The sequence below is a fragment of the Sinocyclocheilus rhinocerous genome, unplaced genomic scaffold (assembly GCF_001515625.1).
Source record: "Sinocyclocheilus rhinocerous isolate Xijiao unplaced genomic scaffold, SAMN03320098_v1.1 scaffold851, whole genome shotgun sequence".
NCBI classification, from domain to species: domain Eukaryota; kingdom Metazoa; phylum Chordata; class Actinopteri; order Cypriniformes; family Cyprinidae; genus Sinocyclocheilus; species Sinocyclocheilus rhinocerous.
The window spans coordinates 348,174-363,625 of record NW_015624573.1 but is presented as its reverse complement, the minus strand read 5'-3'; the positions used below and the strand labels follow the sequence as shown (position 1 = coordinate 363,625).

The following is a 15,452-nucleotide window of genomic DNA, read 5'->3' as shown; positions in this document are numbered from 1 at the left end:
CATACATACATACATACACACACACACACACACACACACACACACACATACACGCATGAACAAATGAATAGCTAATAGTGTGAAATTCTGAAGTTCACATGCATGGCCCACACATACACTTTAATCATCAAAAAAAGGAGAGTGTTTTACAGTAATCTGTCTCTTGCTTACCTACTGCCTACCCACTTTTTTGGTTTGGCTGCAATAACACATTATGTCAACAGAGGCGCCATAGAGGCATGAAGCTCTGAATTAGTACAGCACAGGTGAGTATTCACCTTTGGTGGTCTTTAGTGAATTGCTACTCTCTTTTTCTCACTCACTCAAACTGTTAGATCATTATATAGGAATAAGCAAGCCTTCAGTTCAGAGTCAAATAAAACAAAAGAATACATGGAATTAAACCTATCAAAACAAACATTGTTAAACCCAACAGAGTGAAAACATGCATTTTACCTCAACTGATTTTTCCTCTGTGGAATCAGAGAGGTGTGGCAAATAATGCCAGACTTGTGCAAATATTTGCTCGGGCTCTTTTGTTTGAAACAATTTGTGTCATTCATCTGCATTTGGCTCAGACGTGTGCTTTATAAGGCCACATCTGACACCCAGAAGAGCTCAGCCACAGTGATGCAACCTAAACTACTGAACACACTGCCACACACACAAAAAGTTACGTTCTTGCAGCTCCTCAGACACCACTGTGGTCAGAGTAGAGGACGCTGAGCTTTGCCACTAATGTAAAAATAAAGTTACAGTAGTTGTTTTTTTCCCTCAATAAATCTAAAGGTGAGTTAAAAAAGAAGCAGCAGCTGTTTTGGCTTTGCTCAGGTGCGGTACAGCGTGGCCTAGTTCTTGTTCATTTTGGCCAGAGGGAGATGTCTCTCTCTCTTTCTCCCCTTCCCTCTCACTGCTTCTCTACTCGTCCCTCATTCGCCCTCAGTCTCTCTCATTCGTGGATGAATGAGATCCAGCAGTGTTGATCCAGCAGTTTACTGCCACAGTTGAAGCAAACCTGATGTGTAAAAATGCCAGTTTAAACTACCATTATCTTTTTCACACACACAAATAGACGTAATAGTTTTCATACAAAGACAATGATATTTGCAGTACCCAACCTTCACACAAACCTGTTGACATTACTAGATCAAACATGATTTATGAGCTATTCAAATAATACAGAGCGCTTCAAATGTTTTTGTCACTATATTTCTGAAGACATTTTCACAAACTTGGGCAGTACTATTTTTTGTTCCATTGGTTTCCATTCATATGCACAACGGCGCTTTATCGCTTCAAGCAGTCGCGTCCATATAGACACGGTGTTGCGCCACGCCGCATCCAGTGTAGGAAATATCACTGATTATAATCAACGGGCTCTACTGTCTTTTTTGCTTTTGCTCGCGTCCTGTGTAGACACGGTGGCACACTAATCACTTTCACACCAAATATACTTTAAAAATGTGCAGGGCAGGGGGTCCTCCAGGACAGGTTTGGGAACCACTGCTTTAAAACAAACACCAGAGACTGCTTAGACAAATGTTTCACATGCTGAGAATGCTAACCTAACATATAAGTATATAAACCATAAATGTTTAAAAATCACTTAGGCTACCTCTGGGCGATTCATGATCAGTTAGATCTTGAACCGCACGCTCGCACCAGAAAACTACTAATTGGCCAAAATGCTTCGTTTGACATTTCAGAGATCATCTACTCTTCCCTGTGGATTACCTCTGACCTACTTTCTGTACGATCTGAATTTTAGAATATTGAATTTGATGTTCCGAATTTCCTCTTCATCTTGAAAACTTGAAGCTGTATTTTTAAAAACTGGATATTTGAAGTCTAAGATTTCAGAAAAAAAATTCGATGTTTGAAAATGCATGTCTATAAAACTCTGCCATAAAAATATTCAGTCTTGTAACACTCCAAAGAGAAAGGAAAAATTGAAATCGCATCATATGACCCCTTTAAATTTCAAATGTTTAATATTCAAGTTAAAAAATTCTAATTCTGAACTGTTAAATGCCACATAATATTCAGTTTTGTTAAATGACACTTGTCAATAATTAAAATTTGCACAAAACAAATTCAATTTGTTTTGTCATATTATAAACTACATAAGAATATAACATTATATAATCTGCTAATTCTGTAATTGTATAATTCTGTTTTAGGCCCACAGGGAACTTTGCAAAAATGAAAGCTTACCCATACTGAACAAAGGGTGAAAAGGCCAACCGCTGAATATAATTACAGTTACTGAGTAACATTTTGTAGACAAACTGAAAAATGCAAAAATTCTGTCAGAATGCAGAGCTATTTCTCTCTTTCATACACTATTAGTCATATGATGAGGCCCATATTCTTTGATAGCAGTACCCTAATCTGCAATAGACTGCAATTAAACAGGGAGGGGGTGTTCTCATCTCTTAACATGACAGAAATATTTCCTGTCTCTCTGATAACATTTGATAACTTAACCAGGCTCTTCCTGTCAGCCAAGTCTCATAACTCTCAGCTGTCCTCTTCACTCTCCCACCTTTTCCACTCAGCAGTTTCATCTCACTCAGACCTAATGTGACAAAACCTGTTTGTCTTCTGCGCTGTTGGTGACATGCTGACAGTGAATATGTTCTGTGTGTGTGTACATGTGCGTTTTCTCTTCTTTATGGATGAAAAAAACCTATATACATCTCTATGTCTGAGCAGTGTTTGATATTTACACTTATGTAAATATGCTACTGACACACTGAAGCATTACCAAACCAAGAACATATATTATACTACACATTATATTACATTGTATTTGTGTCAGTGAAATAAGTAAAACCTCAAGTTATGGTTTAAACAGGATTGTTAAAAACTTTAAATGAAAATTGTAATCATTGACTTGAATTTGTGACAAAATGTTGAGGTTTCTCTTTCACCAAAACGATAAAAAATAAGCATTGGAAATGTTTTAATTTAACAGGTAATCTCTTACCAGACCTGGCCACAACGGCAGAATAAAGGCCTGTTCTCACCAACACAAATATCTGCGAAAATCTGTTCCGTGATTTGTCTCATCAGACCAATGCATATAAAGGGACTGAATGAAAATGCAAATTCACTCTCAAACAGTAGGTGGCGCTGACAGAAAATCAGAAATACCCTGTTTACCCTGGTAAACAAAGTGCTGCTCAACTTTCCACCCGCTTGATAAGAATTTTGGATTCTTTCTTTGCTATTCATTGTTTCAATGTATTCAGTTTGTGAGCACCACCAAGTCGTAGTTTTTCTGTAGCAGCAGTTCAGGGCATGTGACCAAAAATGCAGTTCCCAATAATTGGCCTGATTTCTTTATGGTGCAATTAAAAAAATGTGTCTGTTATTGCTCCAGATTTATGCACCAAATATTTGTATTTGTGTGAACAGGCCTTAAAACTTTGATAAAAACATAAACATGCACATAAAATTTCAGTGTGAAAAAGAACAGCCTAGACATTGAGCTAAATAACTCCTCCTGTGTTCTGAAGTAAAATAACAATCATACGGGTTTTGAAAAACTTGAGGGTGAGTAAATGATGCCAGAATGTTAATTTTTGGGTCAACTATTGCTACAATCACAAGTGTAGCCGTTAGTGTGCATGTTTGAGGTTCAGTGGGTCTGACTTTGCCTTCAGGGGCGTTGTGTGCTGCTCTTTTTGAGACCAAACCGTGTCGGCAGCACAGAGCGCCACAGGTCATGACAGCAGTCACCACACTGGAGTCATTCTGCTCATTCTGGACACGCCTGTGTGTGTGTATCAGTAGATATGTGTAAATAATCAGGAAATGAATTATATTGCTTTGAAACATCACAAATTATATACTGGTATTTACTGGTATAATTAACTGGTATATTTATAAGAGCTTGTCACTTGACTTTGACCCTCATAGGATCACCTGCTGTAACCTTTTGTACATTAAGGTGCACTAATACTAGGCTATATTCTTCAGGGGTAGATATGGCACAAATACTTTTACGACTAATGTTTAGGGGTACAGTGGAGGTATCTTTGTGGGAACTGCCCCAGTGGCAACGTGTACACAGCTGTTCAAATGTTTGGGGTCAGATATTTCATTAATTTTTTTTTATTATTATTATTATTTTTTTTTTTAAAGAAGTCACTTATGACTACCAAATCTACATTTATTTGATCAAAAAAAGTTATTAAAGTAAATATTAGTGGAATATTATTATAATTTAAAATCATCTTCAGCATCACAATATCCCTCAGAAATAATTCTTATATGCTGATTTGGTACTCAACAAACAAAAAATTCTAATTATTATCAATGTAAAAAAAAAAATAGTTGAGCTGCTTAATATTTCTGTGGAAACCATGGTACTTTTTCAGGATTTTTTGATGAATAAAAAAGTTTTAAAGAACCACATTTATTTTAAAATATGTATTTTCTGTTGCCATTGAAAAATCTTTAAACTCACTTTTGATCAATTAAATACATTCTTGCTGAATAAAAATATTAATTTCTTAAAAAAAAAAAAAAGAAGCCTAAATGTACAATTTCTGCTAATTTTTCCAGACATTGGTTTTGTATATTGGTGTGCACAAACTATGTCTGTTGTCATACATATGTATGACTGTTTATATGTTTAAGAGCCAGTTAGTAGTGCATACACTTGTAGCTGTTATGTATCTTTGTAAGTCATTGTAAGCCTTCATTCACGCGCAAGCGCACGAACCCCCCCCCTTAAAAAAACAAAAAAACAAGTGGGCTCCCCCAAAGTCCACGGTATAGTTCGAACACTGGCCAGTTAGATAATGGAAACAAACATCTATGGCCACGTCCCAGAAACAACTTGATTATATGCCATGCAGTTTGCATCCAAACGGTTCATACAATTTTCATTACTGCCATCCCATTAAAATGTGACTTGCCAGTATTTGAGTAGGAATTGAGTTTGTTCAAGCACACCCAAAGACAAGCCAGTAACATAAACCAAAACGATCCAGCAGGAGTGTACTCAGCTGCAAGCAATTTGAGCTCAGATCAGCTGTGGAGTCATGGGATTTAGTATTATTCCAATTACAGGGTCATTGTGTCTGTGTGTGTGTGTGCCTAACATCTGTACTTGAACCCCTGCCGTGACTTTGAGGCTTTCTGCCAATATGTTCCATTAAGTCTAACAGTAGTGATTAATCATTGCTGATGTCTTTTATCACATACTGAGTCACTACTACCATCAAATAACCTGCAAAAAAGGATACAGGCTAAAATATTAAACTGAAAACATCATATTTCAAATCCAGTACAGGTCCAACAGAATCTACAGGCACACATTGTACATATTTGCATGTGTGTTTACAGCATAGTATTTCCCAGTACACACCCGCATCTGTTCCCAAAGGGCCTGCTCCTATCACTGGAAATTTGACCATTACTGTGGCCAAATCTGTAAAAACACTTGCAGCTACAAATATGACATACAGCTATTAATAACCCTGCACTAAACCCAACACCGCAAAAATTATTATTCATTTTATTTTTAGCTTGTTTTCCAGTAAAAATAGATAAACATTCTTAAGATATCAAGACTTGTTTTCAAATAAGTTTCTTTTTCTTACCCCAATGACAATTCGTTTTTTCTTGTTTGAAACAATGTGTTGGGAAAAATACAGATAATTCAAGATATATTCTCCAAAAACAAATCTAATACAGTTTTGCTCCTCAAGTAAATGTATTTTGTTTTTCAAGATGCTATTTTGTACTTGAAAATGACAAAGAAAAGTACATTTACTATGCACAATCCATTCCAAATAGTTTGTGAGATAACAATTAGTGTGTCCAAAAATCATTGAACAAAAAATGGAAGCAACCTGTAAATTCGAGTTAAATGGTCTATGATAAAGATGTATGTGGATGAAAGGATGAATTTTTATGACTTAGTATGTCCCAGTGCTGGCATACTTTTTACCTACTCAAAAGTATGTGCTTGGTCATTACAGTTGAAGTTTATATGTGATAAATATGCAATTTGCAGACCAAATCTCAGATATCTTTACACATTGATATCTACTACACTCTTAAAAATAAAGGTGCTTAAAAGGTTCTTCACAGCGATGCTATAGAACCACCATTTTTGGTTCCACAAAGAACAATTCAGTCAAAGGTTCTTTAAAGAATCATCTCTTTCTTACCTTTTCATAATTTGAAGAACCTTCTTTCGCCACAAAGAACCTTTTGTGAACAGAAAGGTTCTTCAGATGTTAAAGGTTCTTATGGAACCATTTAGACAAAAAGGTTCTTCTGTAGCATCGTGAAGCACCTTTATTTTCAAGAGTGTAGTTGCAAACAGTCACCATAATGCTTGATTTACGTCTCCATGTGTATTGCTTAATTCAATTGTAGATAATAATCAGCCTTCTGCAAACATATTGTTTAAAAACACAATCATACAGACTAACAGATAGATGCTAAGCTCATACAGAAGCTAACCTCACAGTATCTCTCACATTGAGAGTCAGTGAGATGTCTTATTAAACACAAGAAAACTTCTGGATGTGAGTCAACTTTCTCCACTTTGCAAGACATGCAACATGTGTATGGACAGACTTATTTATTTTTACTTAAGATCTTGCATATGATTATTTGCTCTTTTCATGTACCCTCAACCTTTTAACCGATGCAAATGTGACCGAAAACAGATGTCTAAAGTGGTTCAACCAAAGTGAGGAAATGACTGTTGATTAGCTGATGGCACCACAAGAATACACACATAACCAAACTCATCACTCGCAACTATCTTAAATTTTGTGGTAAAAGGCAGCAAAAATTAAGGGAGGGGGGGGTAGGGATAGGTTTGGATGGTATAGTTCTGGCTAATTGGGCCATGCTAACCAGCCAAACACTGACCCTCAGGAGTGAGTCAGCATGACCTCCTGCCACCACTGATGACCTCCCTGTCCTCTCTGTGTGACAGAAATACTAAGAACCTGCTCAGGAAACAGACTCAATGAATGTGGGAGAAAAATAGTGTGTCCGTGCATTTCATGCCTTTGCTTTTTTGACCTTAGCCATCAGCCATGTTGATGGTAGAGCATTAAACATAATCAGATCACATTTTGCAAATATTTTCTAATAAGTAAATGCACCTAACTTATATTTAATTTATTTACTGATAGAACTATACACTTTTCTCTTCTCCATAATGTATTCACATACACCTACACAGTCCATATGACTCAACAAAACTAGGCCTATATAAATTTCACTGTAATCAACAAAGCATGTCTAAATTGCGAGGACCATACAAACCATGTTGGTGGGACCAACACTTGTTCAAAGAATAAAATAGAGTTTTATATAAAAATCAGTTGAAGCCTTTTCATCTAGACCTGTCAGTCATGGTATAAAAGTAAATGTTGTTCTTTTGAACTTTCGATTCATCAAAGAATCCTGAAAAAAATGGATCAAGATTCCCACAAAAAGATTATGCAGCAGTGTTAAGTATTTTCAACATAGATAATAATAAGAAATGTTACTTAAGCACAAAATCAGCATATTGGAATGATTTCTGATGGATCATGTGACACTGAAGACTGGAGTAATGACTACTGAAAATTCAGGAATAAATTATATTAAATTTTTTTTTTAAATAAAATAGAAAACAGATGTTTTAGTTGTAATGATTTTTTACAGTATTACTATTTTTACTGTATTTTTAGTTAAATGTAGCCTTGGTTGAGCATAATGTTAGCGTAAGTGGCAGTTTATCTTACTCCCATCACATTTCTTTCAATATTATATTACACTCTTAAAAATAAAGGTGCTTCACGATGCCATAGAAGAACCTTTTTGTCTAAATGGTTCGTTAAAGAACCTTTAACATCTGAAGAACCTTTCTGTTTCACAAAAAGTTCTTTGTGGCGAAAGAAGGTTATTCAGATTATAAAAAGGTAAGAAAGAGATGGTTCTTTAAAGAGCCTTTGACTGAATGGTTCTTTGTGGAACCAAAAATGGTTCTTCTATGGCATCGCTGCGAAGAACCTTTTAAGCACCTTTATTTTTAAGAGTGTATATTATATTATATTATATTATATTATCAAAATGTTCAATAATTAACAAAACAGAACAATTCCTTTAAGTAATCAAAAGCTGAATCGTAAAGCTCAATCAACTCAAAAATTAGATCATCGGGACTTATGAAATACCACATTTAAGAAAAAAAAAACATCTACTTGCAAATCATAATGCAAGAATGAAAGACTAGTAGAGTAGTGAGAGCCTCATATAATGCCTCAGATAATGCAAAAGTAACAATACCGAATCCTATTAAAAATAACAAACATAAGATATATATATACACACAGTGTATATATATATATATATATATATATATATATATTTTTTTTTAATTGTATTGTGTTCACATTTTCATTTAATACATGAATGAGATCAAAGTAAATCCCCCAGGATTTCTGATGTGATTTGCTTTGCTATTGACAGGATTAAATGGAAAAATAAATAATTTGTTTACAACTCCATTAACATTCCCCAGCAACGACCATAAAGATGAAACAGAAAGATGAAACCCATATACACTCATGCAAATACTCCCATACTCAGGTCTTTCAATTCCAGCAACTTTATAATAGACAATCCATCAACCTAAAAGTCTCATTGCCTTTGATAATTGCTGTGTGTGTGCCAGCATGTGCATGCGAAACAAAAAGAAAGAAAAGACGGAATAATGGGGACAGAACTCAAAGCCAGCTGCGGTCTGTCATGTGCAGAAGGGACCAGAGATGAATAGAGGAGAGAAAAAGATGGGACGAAGGGACGGATTTCTGTGCAACTGTCTGCATGTGTATGTGTGAATAAAGGGCAGGGGGTTGTTGAGCAGAAAGGTTTGAGTGGGCATGCAGGACCACAGGAGCTGTCAGCTCCGCAGCACACGTTGCACTGCCGTTTCATATTTATGTAGGAACGTTTAATGGTCTCGGGCTCGGCTACTTAAAAGGTAATTACCATAATTATCAGAAACCCTCTCGTTTAGCATGACACGGGAAGTCGTTTGAACGACGTGCAGCGCTCACCAGAAATCCAGCACATTTCTTGGAAACATTTGCCTGTGTTTGATCACTCATCATATGAAGAGTGAGTAGAGTTCACGGGTCATTCGTCAAGATATGGAGAACAGACTATTTTGCGATTTTCTGTAACGTACAATGATCTAAAGTAAAGCTTAGTCCAGCATGGTTCAGTCAGGTAACCTCTAATTGACTGGACACATACTGAGGGCCTAATGCTGATATTCAACAGAAATCAAAGACTGTGATTTAACATACTGTCTACATTCTGTGGTTATACAAATGAAGGCAGACACACATTGAATAGAACTGTTAACAGGAGTGTTATAATGGCATCAAGTTTTTGTTCTTAACCTGTGTCGGCCTCTTTCAGAGAGACTCTAGCCTACGCTTTCACCTCCTTGTGAATAACACCCTGTCATTAGCATAGCGATTATGAGCATAAGCATGGGTAGACTCTCTTTACCTGTCAATCAAATAAACTCTTATTGTAAAATCTTAGATTCTACAGGTGCAAGAGGCTTTTGTATGTTGTGTTTGAGAGAAAAAAAAAGCATAGTTCTAATACTATTCTAACATTTTCCCCAACAAGATGTGAATTATGTTGGGGTCTGACCCCCCTACACTCTAAAAAATGCTAGGTTGTTTCAACCCAACTATGGGTCAAAATATGGACTCACCCAACTTTTGGGTTAAAAATTTCATGTAAAAATTTAACCCAACGGTTGGGTTAGTCCATATTTGACCCAAAGTTGGGTTGAAACAACCCAGCATTTTTTAGAGTGTAATTAAGTCTTAAATCCCCTCAAAATTTGGGGGTCTTGTCATATTCGTTTTGCATACAAGTACGTGTTTTAACAGTGTTTTCAAATAACATTTGGGTAAACCCTCTAAAGTGTTCATCTGAGGAGATACTATAGCAACAGTAGGCTGCTCAAACCCTGTGCATTTGTATCAATATCTAAAAATTATCTTCTTTGACTTTAATTAGGCCTTTTGACAGTGCTTGTTTATACTTAAAAACACTAATATTCAAGATACAGTCTATGAAAACAACTCTTAAGGTTTAAGCATTGTTGCTTCTCAAGTAAATTCATGTTTTTACTGGATATTTTTGAAAATTAAACAAAAATACTCATTTAGAAAAGGATTTTTGCACTACACATCACCAATACATATAAAAAAGCCCCTTTAAGGTACTGTTACATTTACTGTTGTTCTAGGGGTGTGCGATATCACGATTTTTGATTGTGGATGATTAAAATGTCTCCACAATCTGCTTCTGAAGAAATATCTGCAGCGCACATTCTATCAGTTGCAATTCTGGCACCTTCGTCTCAATATTCAGTACAACGCGACAGATCACATCAAATAGTAACTAAGCGGTCGAGTTACACTAACAGGAAACTGCACTTCGGAATCACAAAAGTAGGCTACATTATTTGCATGTGCTTTAAAGCCTTGCCGGTTAAACATCTGCGCGTACATCTGAAGCGTGTTCAGACTAAGAAGCCTGTCAAACAGCGCCTGATTACTGGACTAAGTCATAATTCATGTCTGATTGTGCTAATACTGTTAAAAACACATATAAACAGTTGCTTATGTATAAAGTTAAAGTAAACAGTTGAGAGAAAAACGGATGTGCCTGTATATTAGATGCGTGCAGGTCTTAAAGTGACAGCAGACTAATGGTGCTGAACATGCTGCCGCTTGTCATTAAAGGGATAATTCACTCAAAAATGAAAATTCTGCCATTATTTACTCACCCTCATGTTGTCCCAAACCTGTATTAATTTATTTCTTGTGCTGAAAACAAAAGAAGATACTTTGAAGAATGTGGGTAACCAAACAGTTGCTGGTCCCCGCAGGGACTTTGATAGTAGGAAAACTAGGGACTAGCAACTGTTTGGTTACCCACATTCTTCAAAATAACTTATGTTCAACAGAAGAAACTCTTTCAAAACAACTTGAGAGTACATTAAACTATCTCTTTAATTTTAATAAAACAACAAAACACAAAGTAAAATCACTCACTGCTCTTGACTGAAGAGCTTTAATACAGTTGCTTTAGTAAGAATCATTGTATAATTTATACAGTGAAGTGTATATAGTGTTTTATTTTTATATTTGTTTATTCAATTTCTTGAATGCAGCTGCTAAATATACCTACTGTACCTGAAAAATAAAGCACTGTTTGTTTTATATTATGTGTATTTGTAATGTGTATCTTTGTTCTTATTTTTTTTATAACAAAGCTAAAATAATGACAAAGATTTTTTTATCTTCACCCACTTTGGCCTAAATATCTGCCATTCTTTTTTATTTTACATTTTGTTATCTTGTAAGGCTTTGTTAATAAAAAAGGGAAATTATTTTACTCAGGCTCAGACTTGCAAAATAGTAAAACCAACATGACAAAGATGTTTTTCTTTGAATGTTCAAAATCCAATCATTTCAACAGGACTTCACACACCCAGATTTCACAATGGGTTTAAGTTGGTCATGTAGATTTGCCATGTTGACCAACAGAAAACTGATTGGGTTGAAAATTACTTTGTGTGACCTGTGCTTCATACATTGTTACACTGTAGACAATCTACAATAGTCATTTTTGTCTGTGTAAATTTCACTGAATTTGACAGCTCCCATGGGCTAGAATTTAAAATGTGTCAGTGAGTTGACGTTAGCTACAGTAACTGCACTAGTGGCACTTTACTGCACCTAGAAAATTACAATTAACAATTGCAATTTAATTAACCCCTGAAAGGTTTTGAATAAGTCACACACTTATTACCAGACTAAACCAAAACCACTCTTAAAACTACTCAAGAAACACCACCACTGTTCACACATCACCAGAAGCCTATCCCAGCACTAACCCCAACATTATCTCTGTAGAACTACACTCCAAACTCAGAACTAGAATGTATGCTGTTTTTTGAAAGGTTGCTGGTTCAAGCCCACAAGGAATGCCACTACTGTGCTCTCCAAAACAACCCCTTCACTTCCTAGTCTTGATCAGCAGCATCCCTCAACTTAAGAATTCAGCAATGAATTAAAAAACACTCAAAAATCTCAAAAAATGTGTGTGTAGAGAAACTGATGTTCAAAGCACGCCACATGGACATTTAAGCTCTTGTTATTCTCTCACAAATACAGGTACTTTCCAGATGGTCCTCAACAGTTTTTAGTGGCTTCCAATCAGATCAAAGGAATGGAAAATTAGCCTAGCAGCTCTTCTGATATTACAAATCACACAGGCACATATTCTCATGCATACACACGCACACTCTCAGCTGGAAAATATGCAGAATGAGAAGTTAAGGAAGCAGAAATAACAATGATCACAGCTCATCGCCAGCTCTGCACTGTCACAGTTCATGCCAATCAATTCTCAAACCAGTGAACAGCTAACAGCTAACCTTTTCCCTAGAAAAAGGGAACCTTTTCAGTTACCTTTTGCCTAGTTAGGATCTTGCGAGAAAAACAGAAACTACAGTTACCGTTACACAATGCCATTTTTTCAGCAAGTATCTCTTTCTTTGTTGACATTATCTGTCTTTTGAAGGGCTAACATATCAAAGTTTCCTCATGGACATTTTGCCTCCCTGTGATTGAGAGTGAGGGGGTCACAGCTTGTGCCTGCAGCTGTGATTTCAGAAGAAACAGCACCATGCTGACCGGACCACACAACAGAGCAACCGAGCATCAAAACAACACCTTTCTCATCAGGAGATGGGGCAAAAGACATCTGCTCAAAAGCCTGGAAAATGGCACTCTTCATGAAGACGGTTTCACAAAATTGTTCAACATTCCATCAATATACTGTAAAAAATTATTGTAATTTTAACTGTAAAACTGTTAAACACAGTAAAATACTGTTAAATATTCACCACCAGTTATTGTGGTGGTTTTTAATATATGTTAAAGGTACAAAAAAAAATATTAGCACTGTGGCCTTAATAATTCAGCAGAAAAGGGCTGCAGGATTTACCAGTTTAAACAACCTGATCTCATGGCAATTCTTACATATTTTACTAAGTGGCTAATTCATATGAATTTGTAAGATCTCACTTGTACGAATTCGTACGATTTGTGAAAATTTGTACATACGTATTTTACAAGGTGGCAAATTCGTAAGAATTCGTACGAAGGACCAACCCTAACCCCGCCCCTAAACTTACCCCTCACAGAAATTATACAAAAATGCAGTGTGGCTGTATGAATTCGTATGAATTAGCCACCTCGTAAAATACATTTGAATTGTTGAGACAGCAATTATGAATTACAGTTTTAAACTATAATATTTACAGGTTGTTCTGTAATTATTTACATTTTTACTGTATTTTACAAAATAAAACCACATCTGCCAGTGTTTTCCTGTAAAAACTACAGGATTTTTTTTAAATATAATGTACTCAGCAGGGATGTATCGATATTACAATTCTGGTTGATATAGATTAACAGATAATTATTTTCATGCTATGCTCAATTACTAATAAATGGCAGATATTATAATTCTATATTATTTTGTCAAAACAATAAAATTAAATAATAAAATAAAAATACAATTTGCTAAAGATTATGTTTAGAAGCGTTATTGATTTATTAGTGTTTTTAAGATTAAATCCAAGGGATCATCAGGTGAAAGCTAATCTAAATGTAAAAATAGTGAAAACGAGCATGTGCAATTAAATATCCAATATCAACAAAGGATAAATCTCTAATATTGGCCAATAACTGATATGGAACCAACATCTCTAATTTTGAACTTTTCTGCTTTTGGCAAGCAACTGTACAACATCAAGCTTTTGTCAACGTCTCACTGGAATGTTTGGTCTTACAAAACCCACTAAGCTGTTTAGCAGAGTTGATGTGAATGAGGCTGTTTCTTGACTTACTGAAAGTGTCTGTATTCTCATCTCAGGCAGCACTGCTTTAATTTATCCACACAGGGCTTCCCTCCACTTTAAAGTGCTAATCGTGTCCTCTCTTGACTGCTTTCAGCTTCAGTAAAGAAGCTAGAGCAAGAATTACAGCAAATGTTGAAATTAGCTTACTGTGACAATATGGGGCTGGGCATGAGGAGGAAGTGTGTTTTACAGTTCAAAAGAGAAAATGAGGAATACAAAATATTGCTCCACGTTGGAGTTGAATAAAAGAGGCTTTATGTAACACTTGGTTGCACAGAAACCAAAGTAATTCACATTAATATTGGGACACCAGAGAACCTGCTAGGTTATTTCCAGGGGCGGTGCTGTTGTTTCAGGGCCCAAAACAGACATGACTGAGAGGTTATGCTGATTTAGTTAATGGAAAGATTTTAGTGAAAGACATTCATTAAAATGAGTCAAGTGTATTGCGTTCCTTTCTAGTTACTACACACTCTCATATTCGTTCTGCAGTCACAAAAATGTAAAAACAACATACGCCGCTCATATATGCACATTGATATTCATGACAGGAAGTGGCTGTGTGTCAAATGGAGCTCACAGTGTTATCATTAACTCATCGTTGTGTCTTTTGAATTCTGTATGACTTACTTTCTTCAGTGGAACACCAAAAGAAAAATGATGAATTCCCAAGCTCTTTTTCTATACAATGAAAGTGAATGGTGAACACGGATGTCAAGCTCGATTTATGACAAGAATTTTACTAAATAATGAAACATTTCAGCCTGTTCTCTTCACAAAGTTATTGTATGACTTCAGAATATAGTGCATGAGTCAGCTTTATGTGGCACTTTCAGAATGACCAAAAAAGTAGAAACACGCACATATGCATATTTAAACACTTCATACCACTGTCTAATATGCAGTCAAGTCCACAGATTTGGAGTTCATCTTTATCTTTGATTTTTCTCCGACTGAGAAAGCGGCCAAGGAGAAGGACATTACAAAGAAGCAGAAAACAGAAGTTACACAGTCAGCGCTCAGCTGCTGCAGTGAGACACAAAGCCGAGCTCATTTTAATGAACCCAGAAGAAGACATGAAAAAAGATTCCTGCAGCAATATGGTGCTTTTCTTTTTTTCCAGGAACAGTGACGCAAAATGAGAATGAACTTCACGCTGTCCAATATGGCGAACAATAATGTTCTCTTCAGGCCTTGAAACAGCCTGACTGGAGGCAGCTGACTGGACTTGCGAATACAGACACAAAACGTCACTCAAAGCGCAAATATTGCTGTATTGATGGAAAATGACACAGTCGGAGTGTAAAACGTGTGTGAAATGAGTCTCACCTGCCATGTTCAGGACAGCTCTGCAGGTTCCCTTCTCACAGCACTGGAAAATGCCTGGTAAGATATGAGTACCGGTTAGTCACTGGAAAATACTGAATCACCTGCTTAGGTAATATTTCACGAATGGAGT

The 15,452-nt window shown here is 36.0% G+C and overlaps 1 protein-coding gene across 2 annotated transcripts in view; it reads right to left on the bottom strand.

Moving 5' to 3' along the window:
- slc8a1b (solute carrier family 8 member 1b) overlaps window positions 1–15,378 on the bottom strand; it is a 105,247-nt gene extending 89,869 nt beyond the window's left edge. The window contains exon 1 of one of the 2 annotated variants that reach the window (XM_016558026.1): window positions 15,323–15,378. The gene's annotated coding sequence lies outside the window, so the exon portion shown is untranslated. The remainder of the gene's footprint in view (window positions 1–15,322) is intronic. The other variant, XM_016558033.1, reaches the window with a different exon arrangement.
- Between the last annotated feature and the right edge of the window lie 74 nt (window positions 15,379–15,452).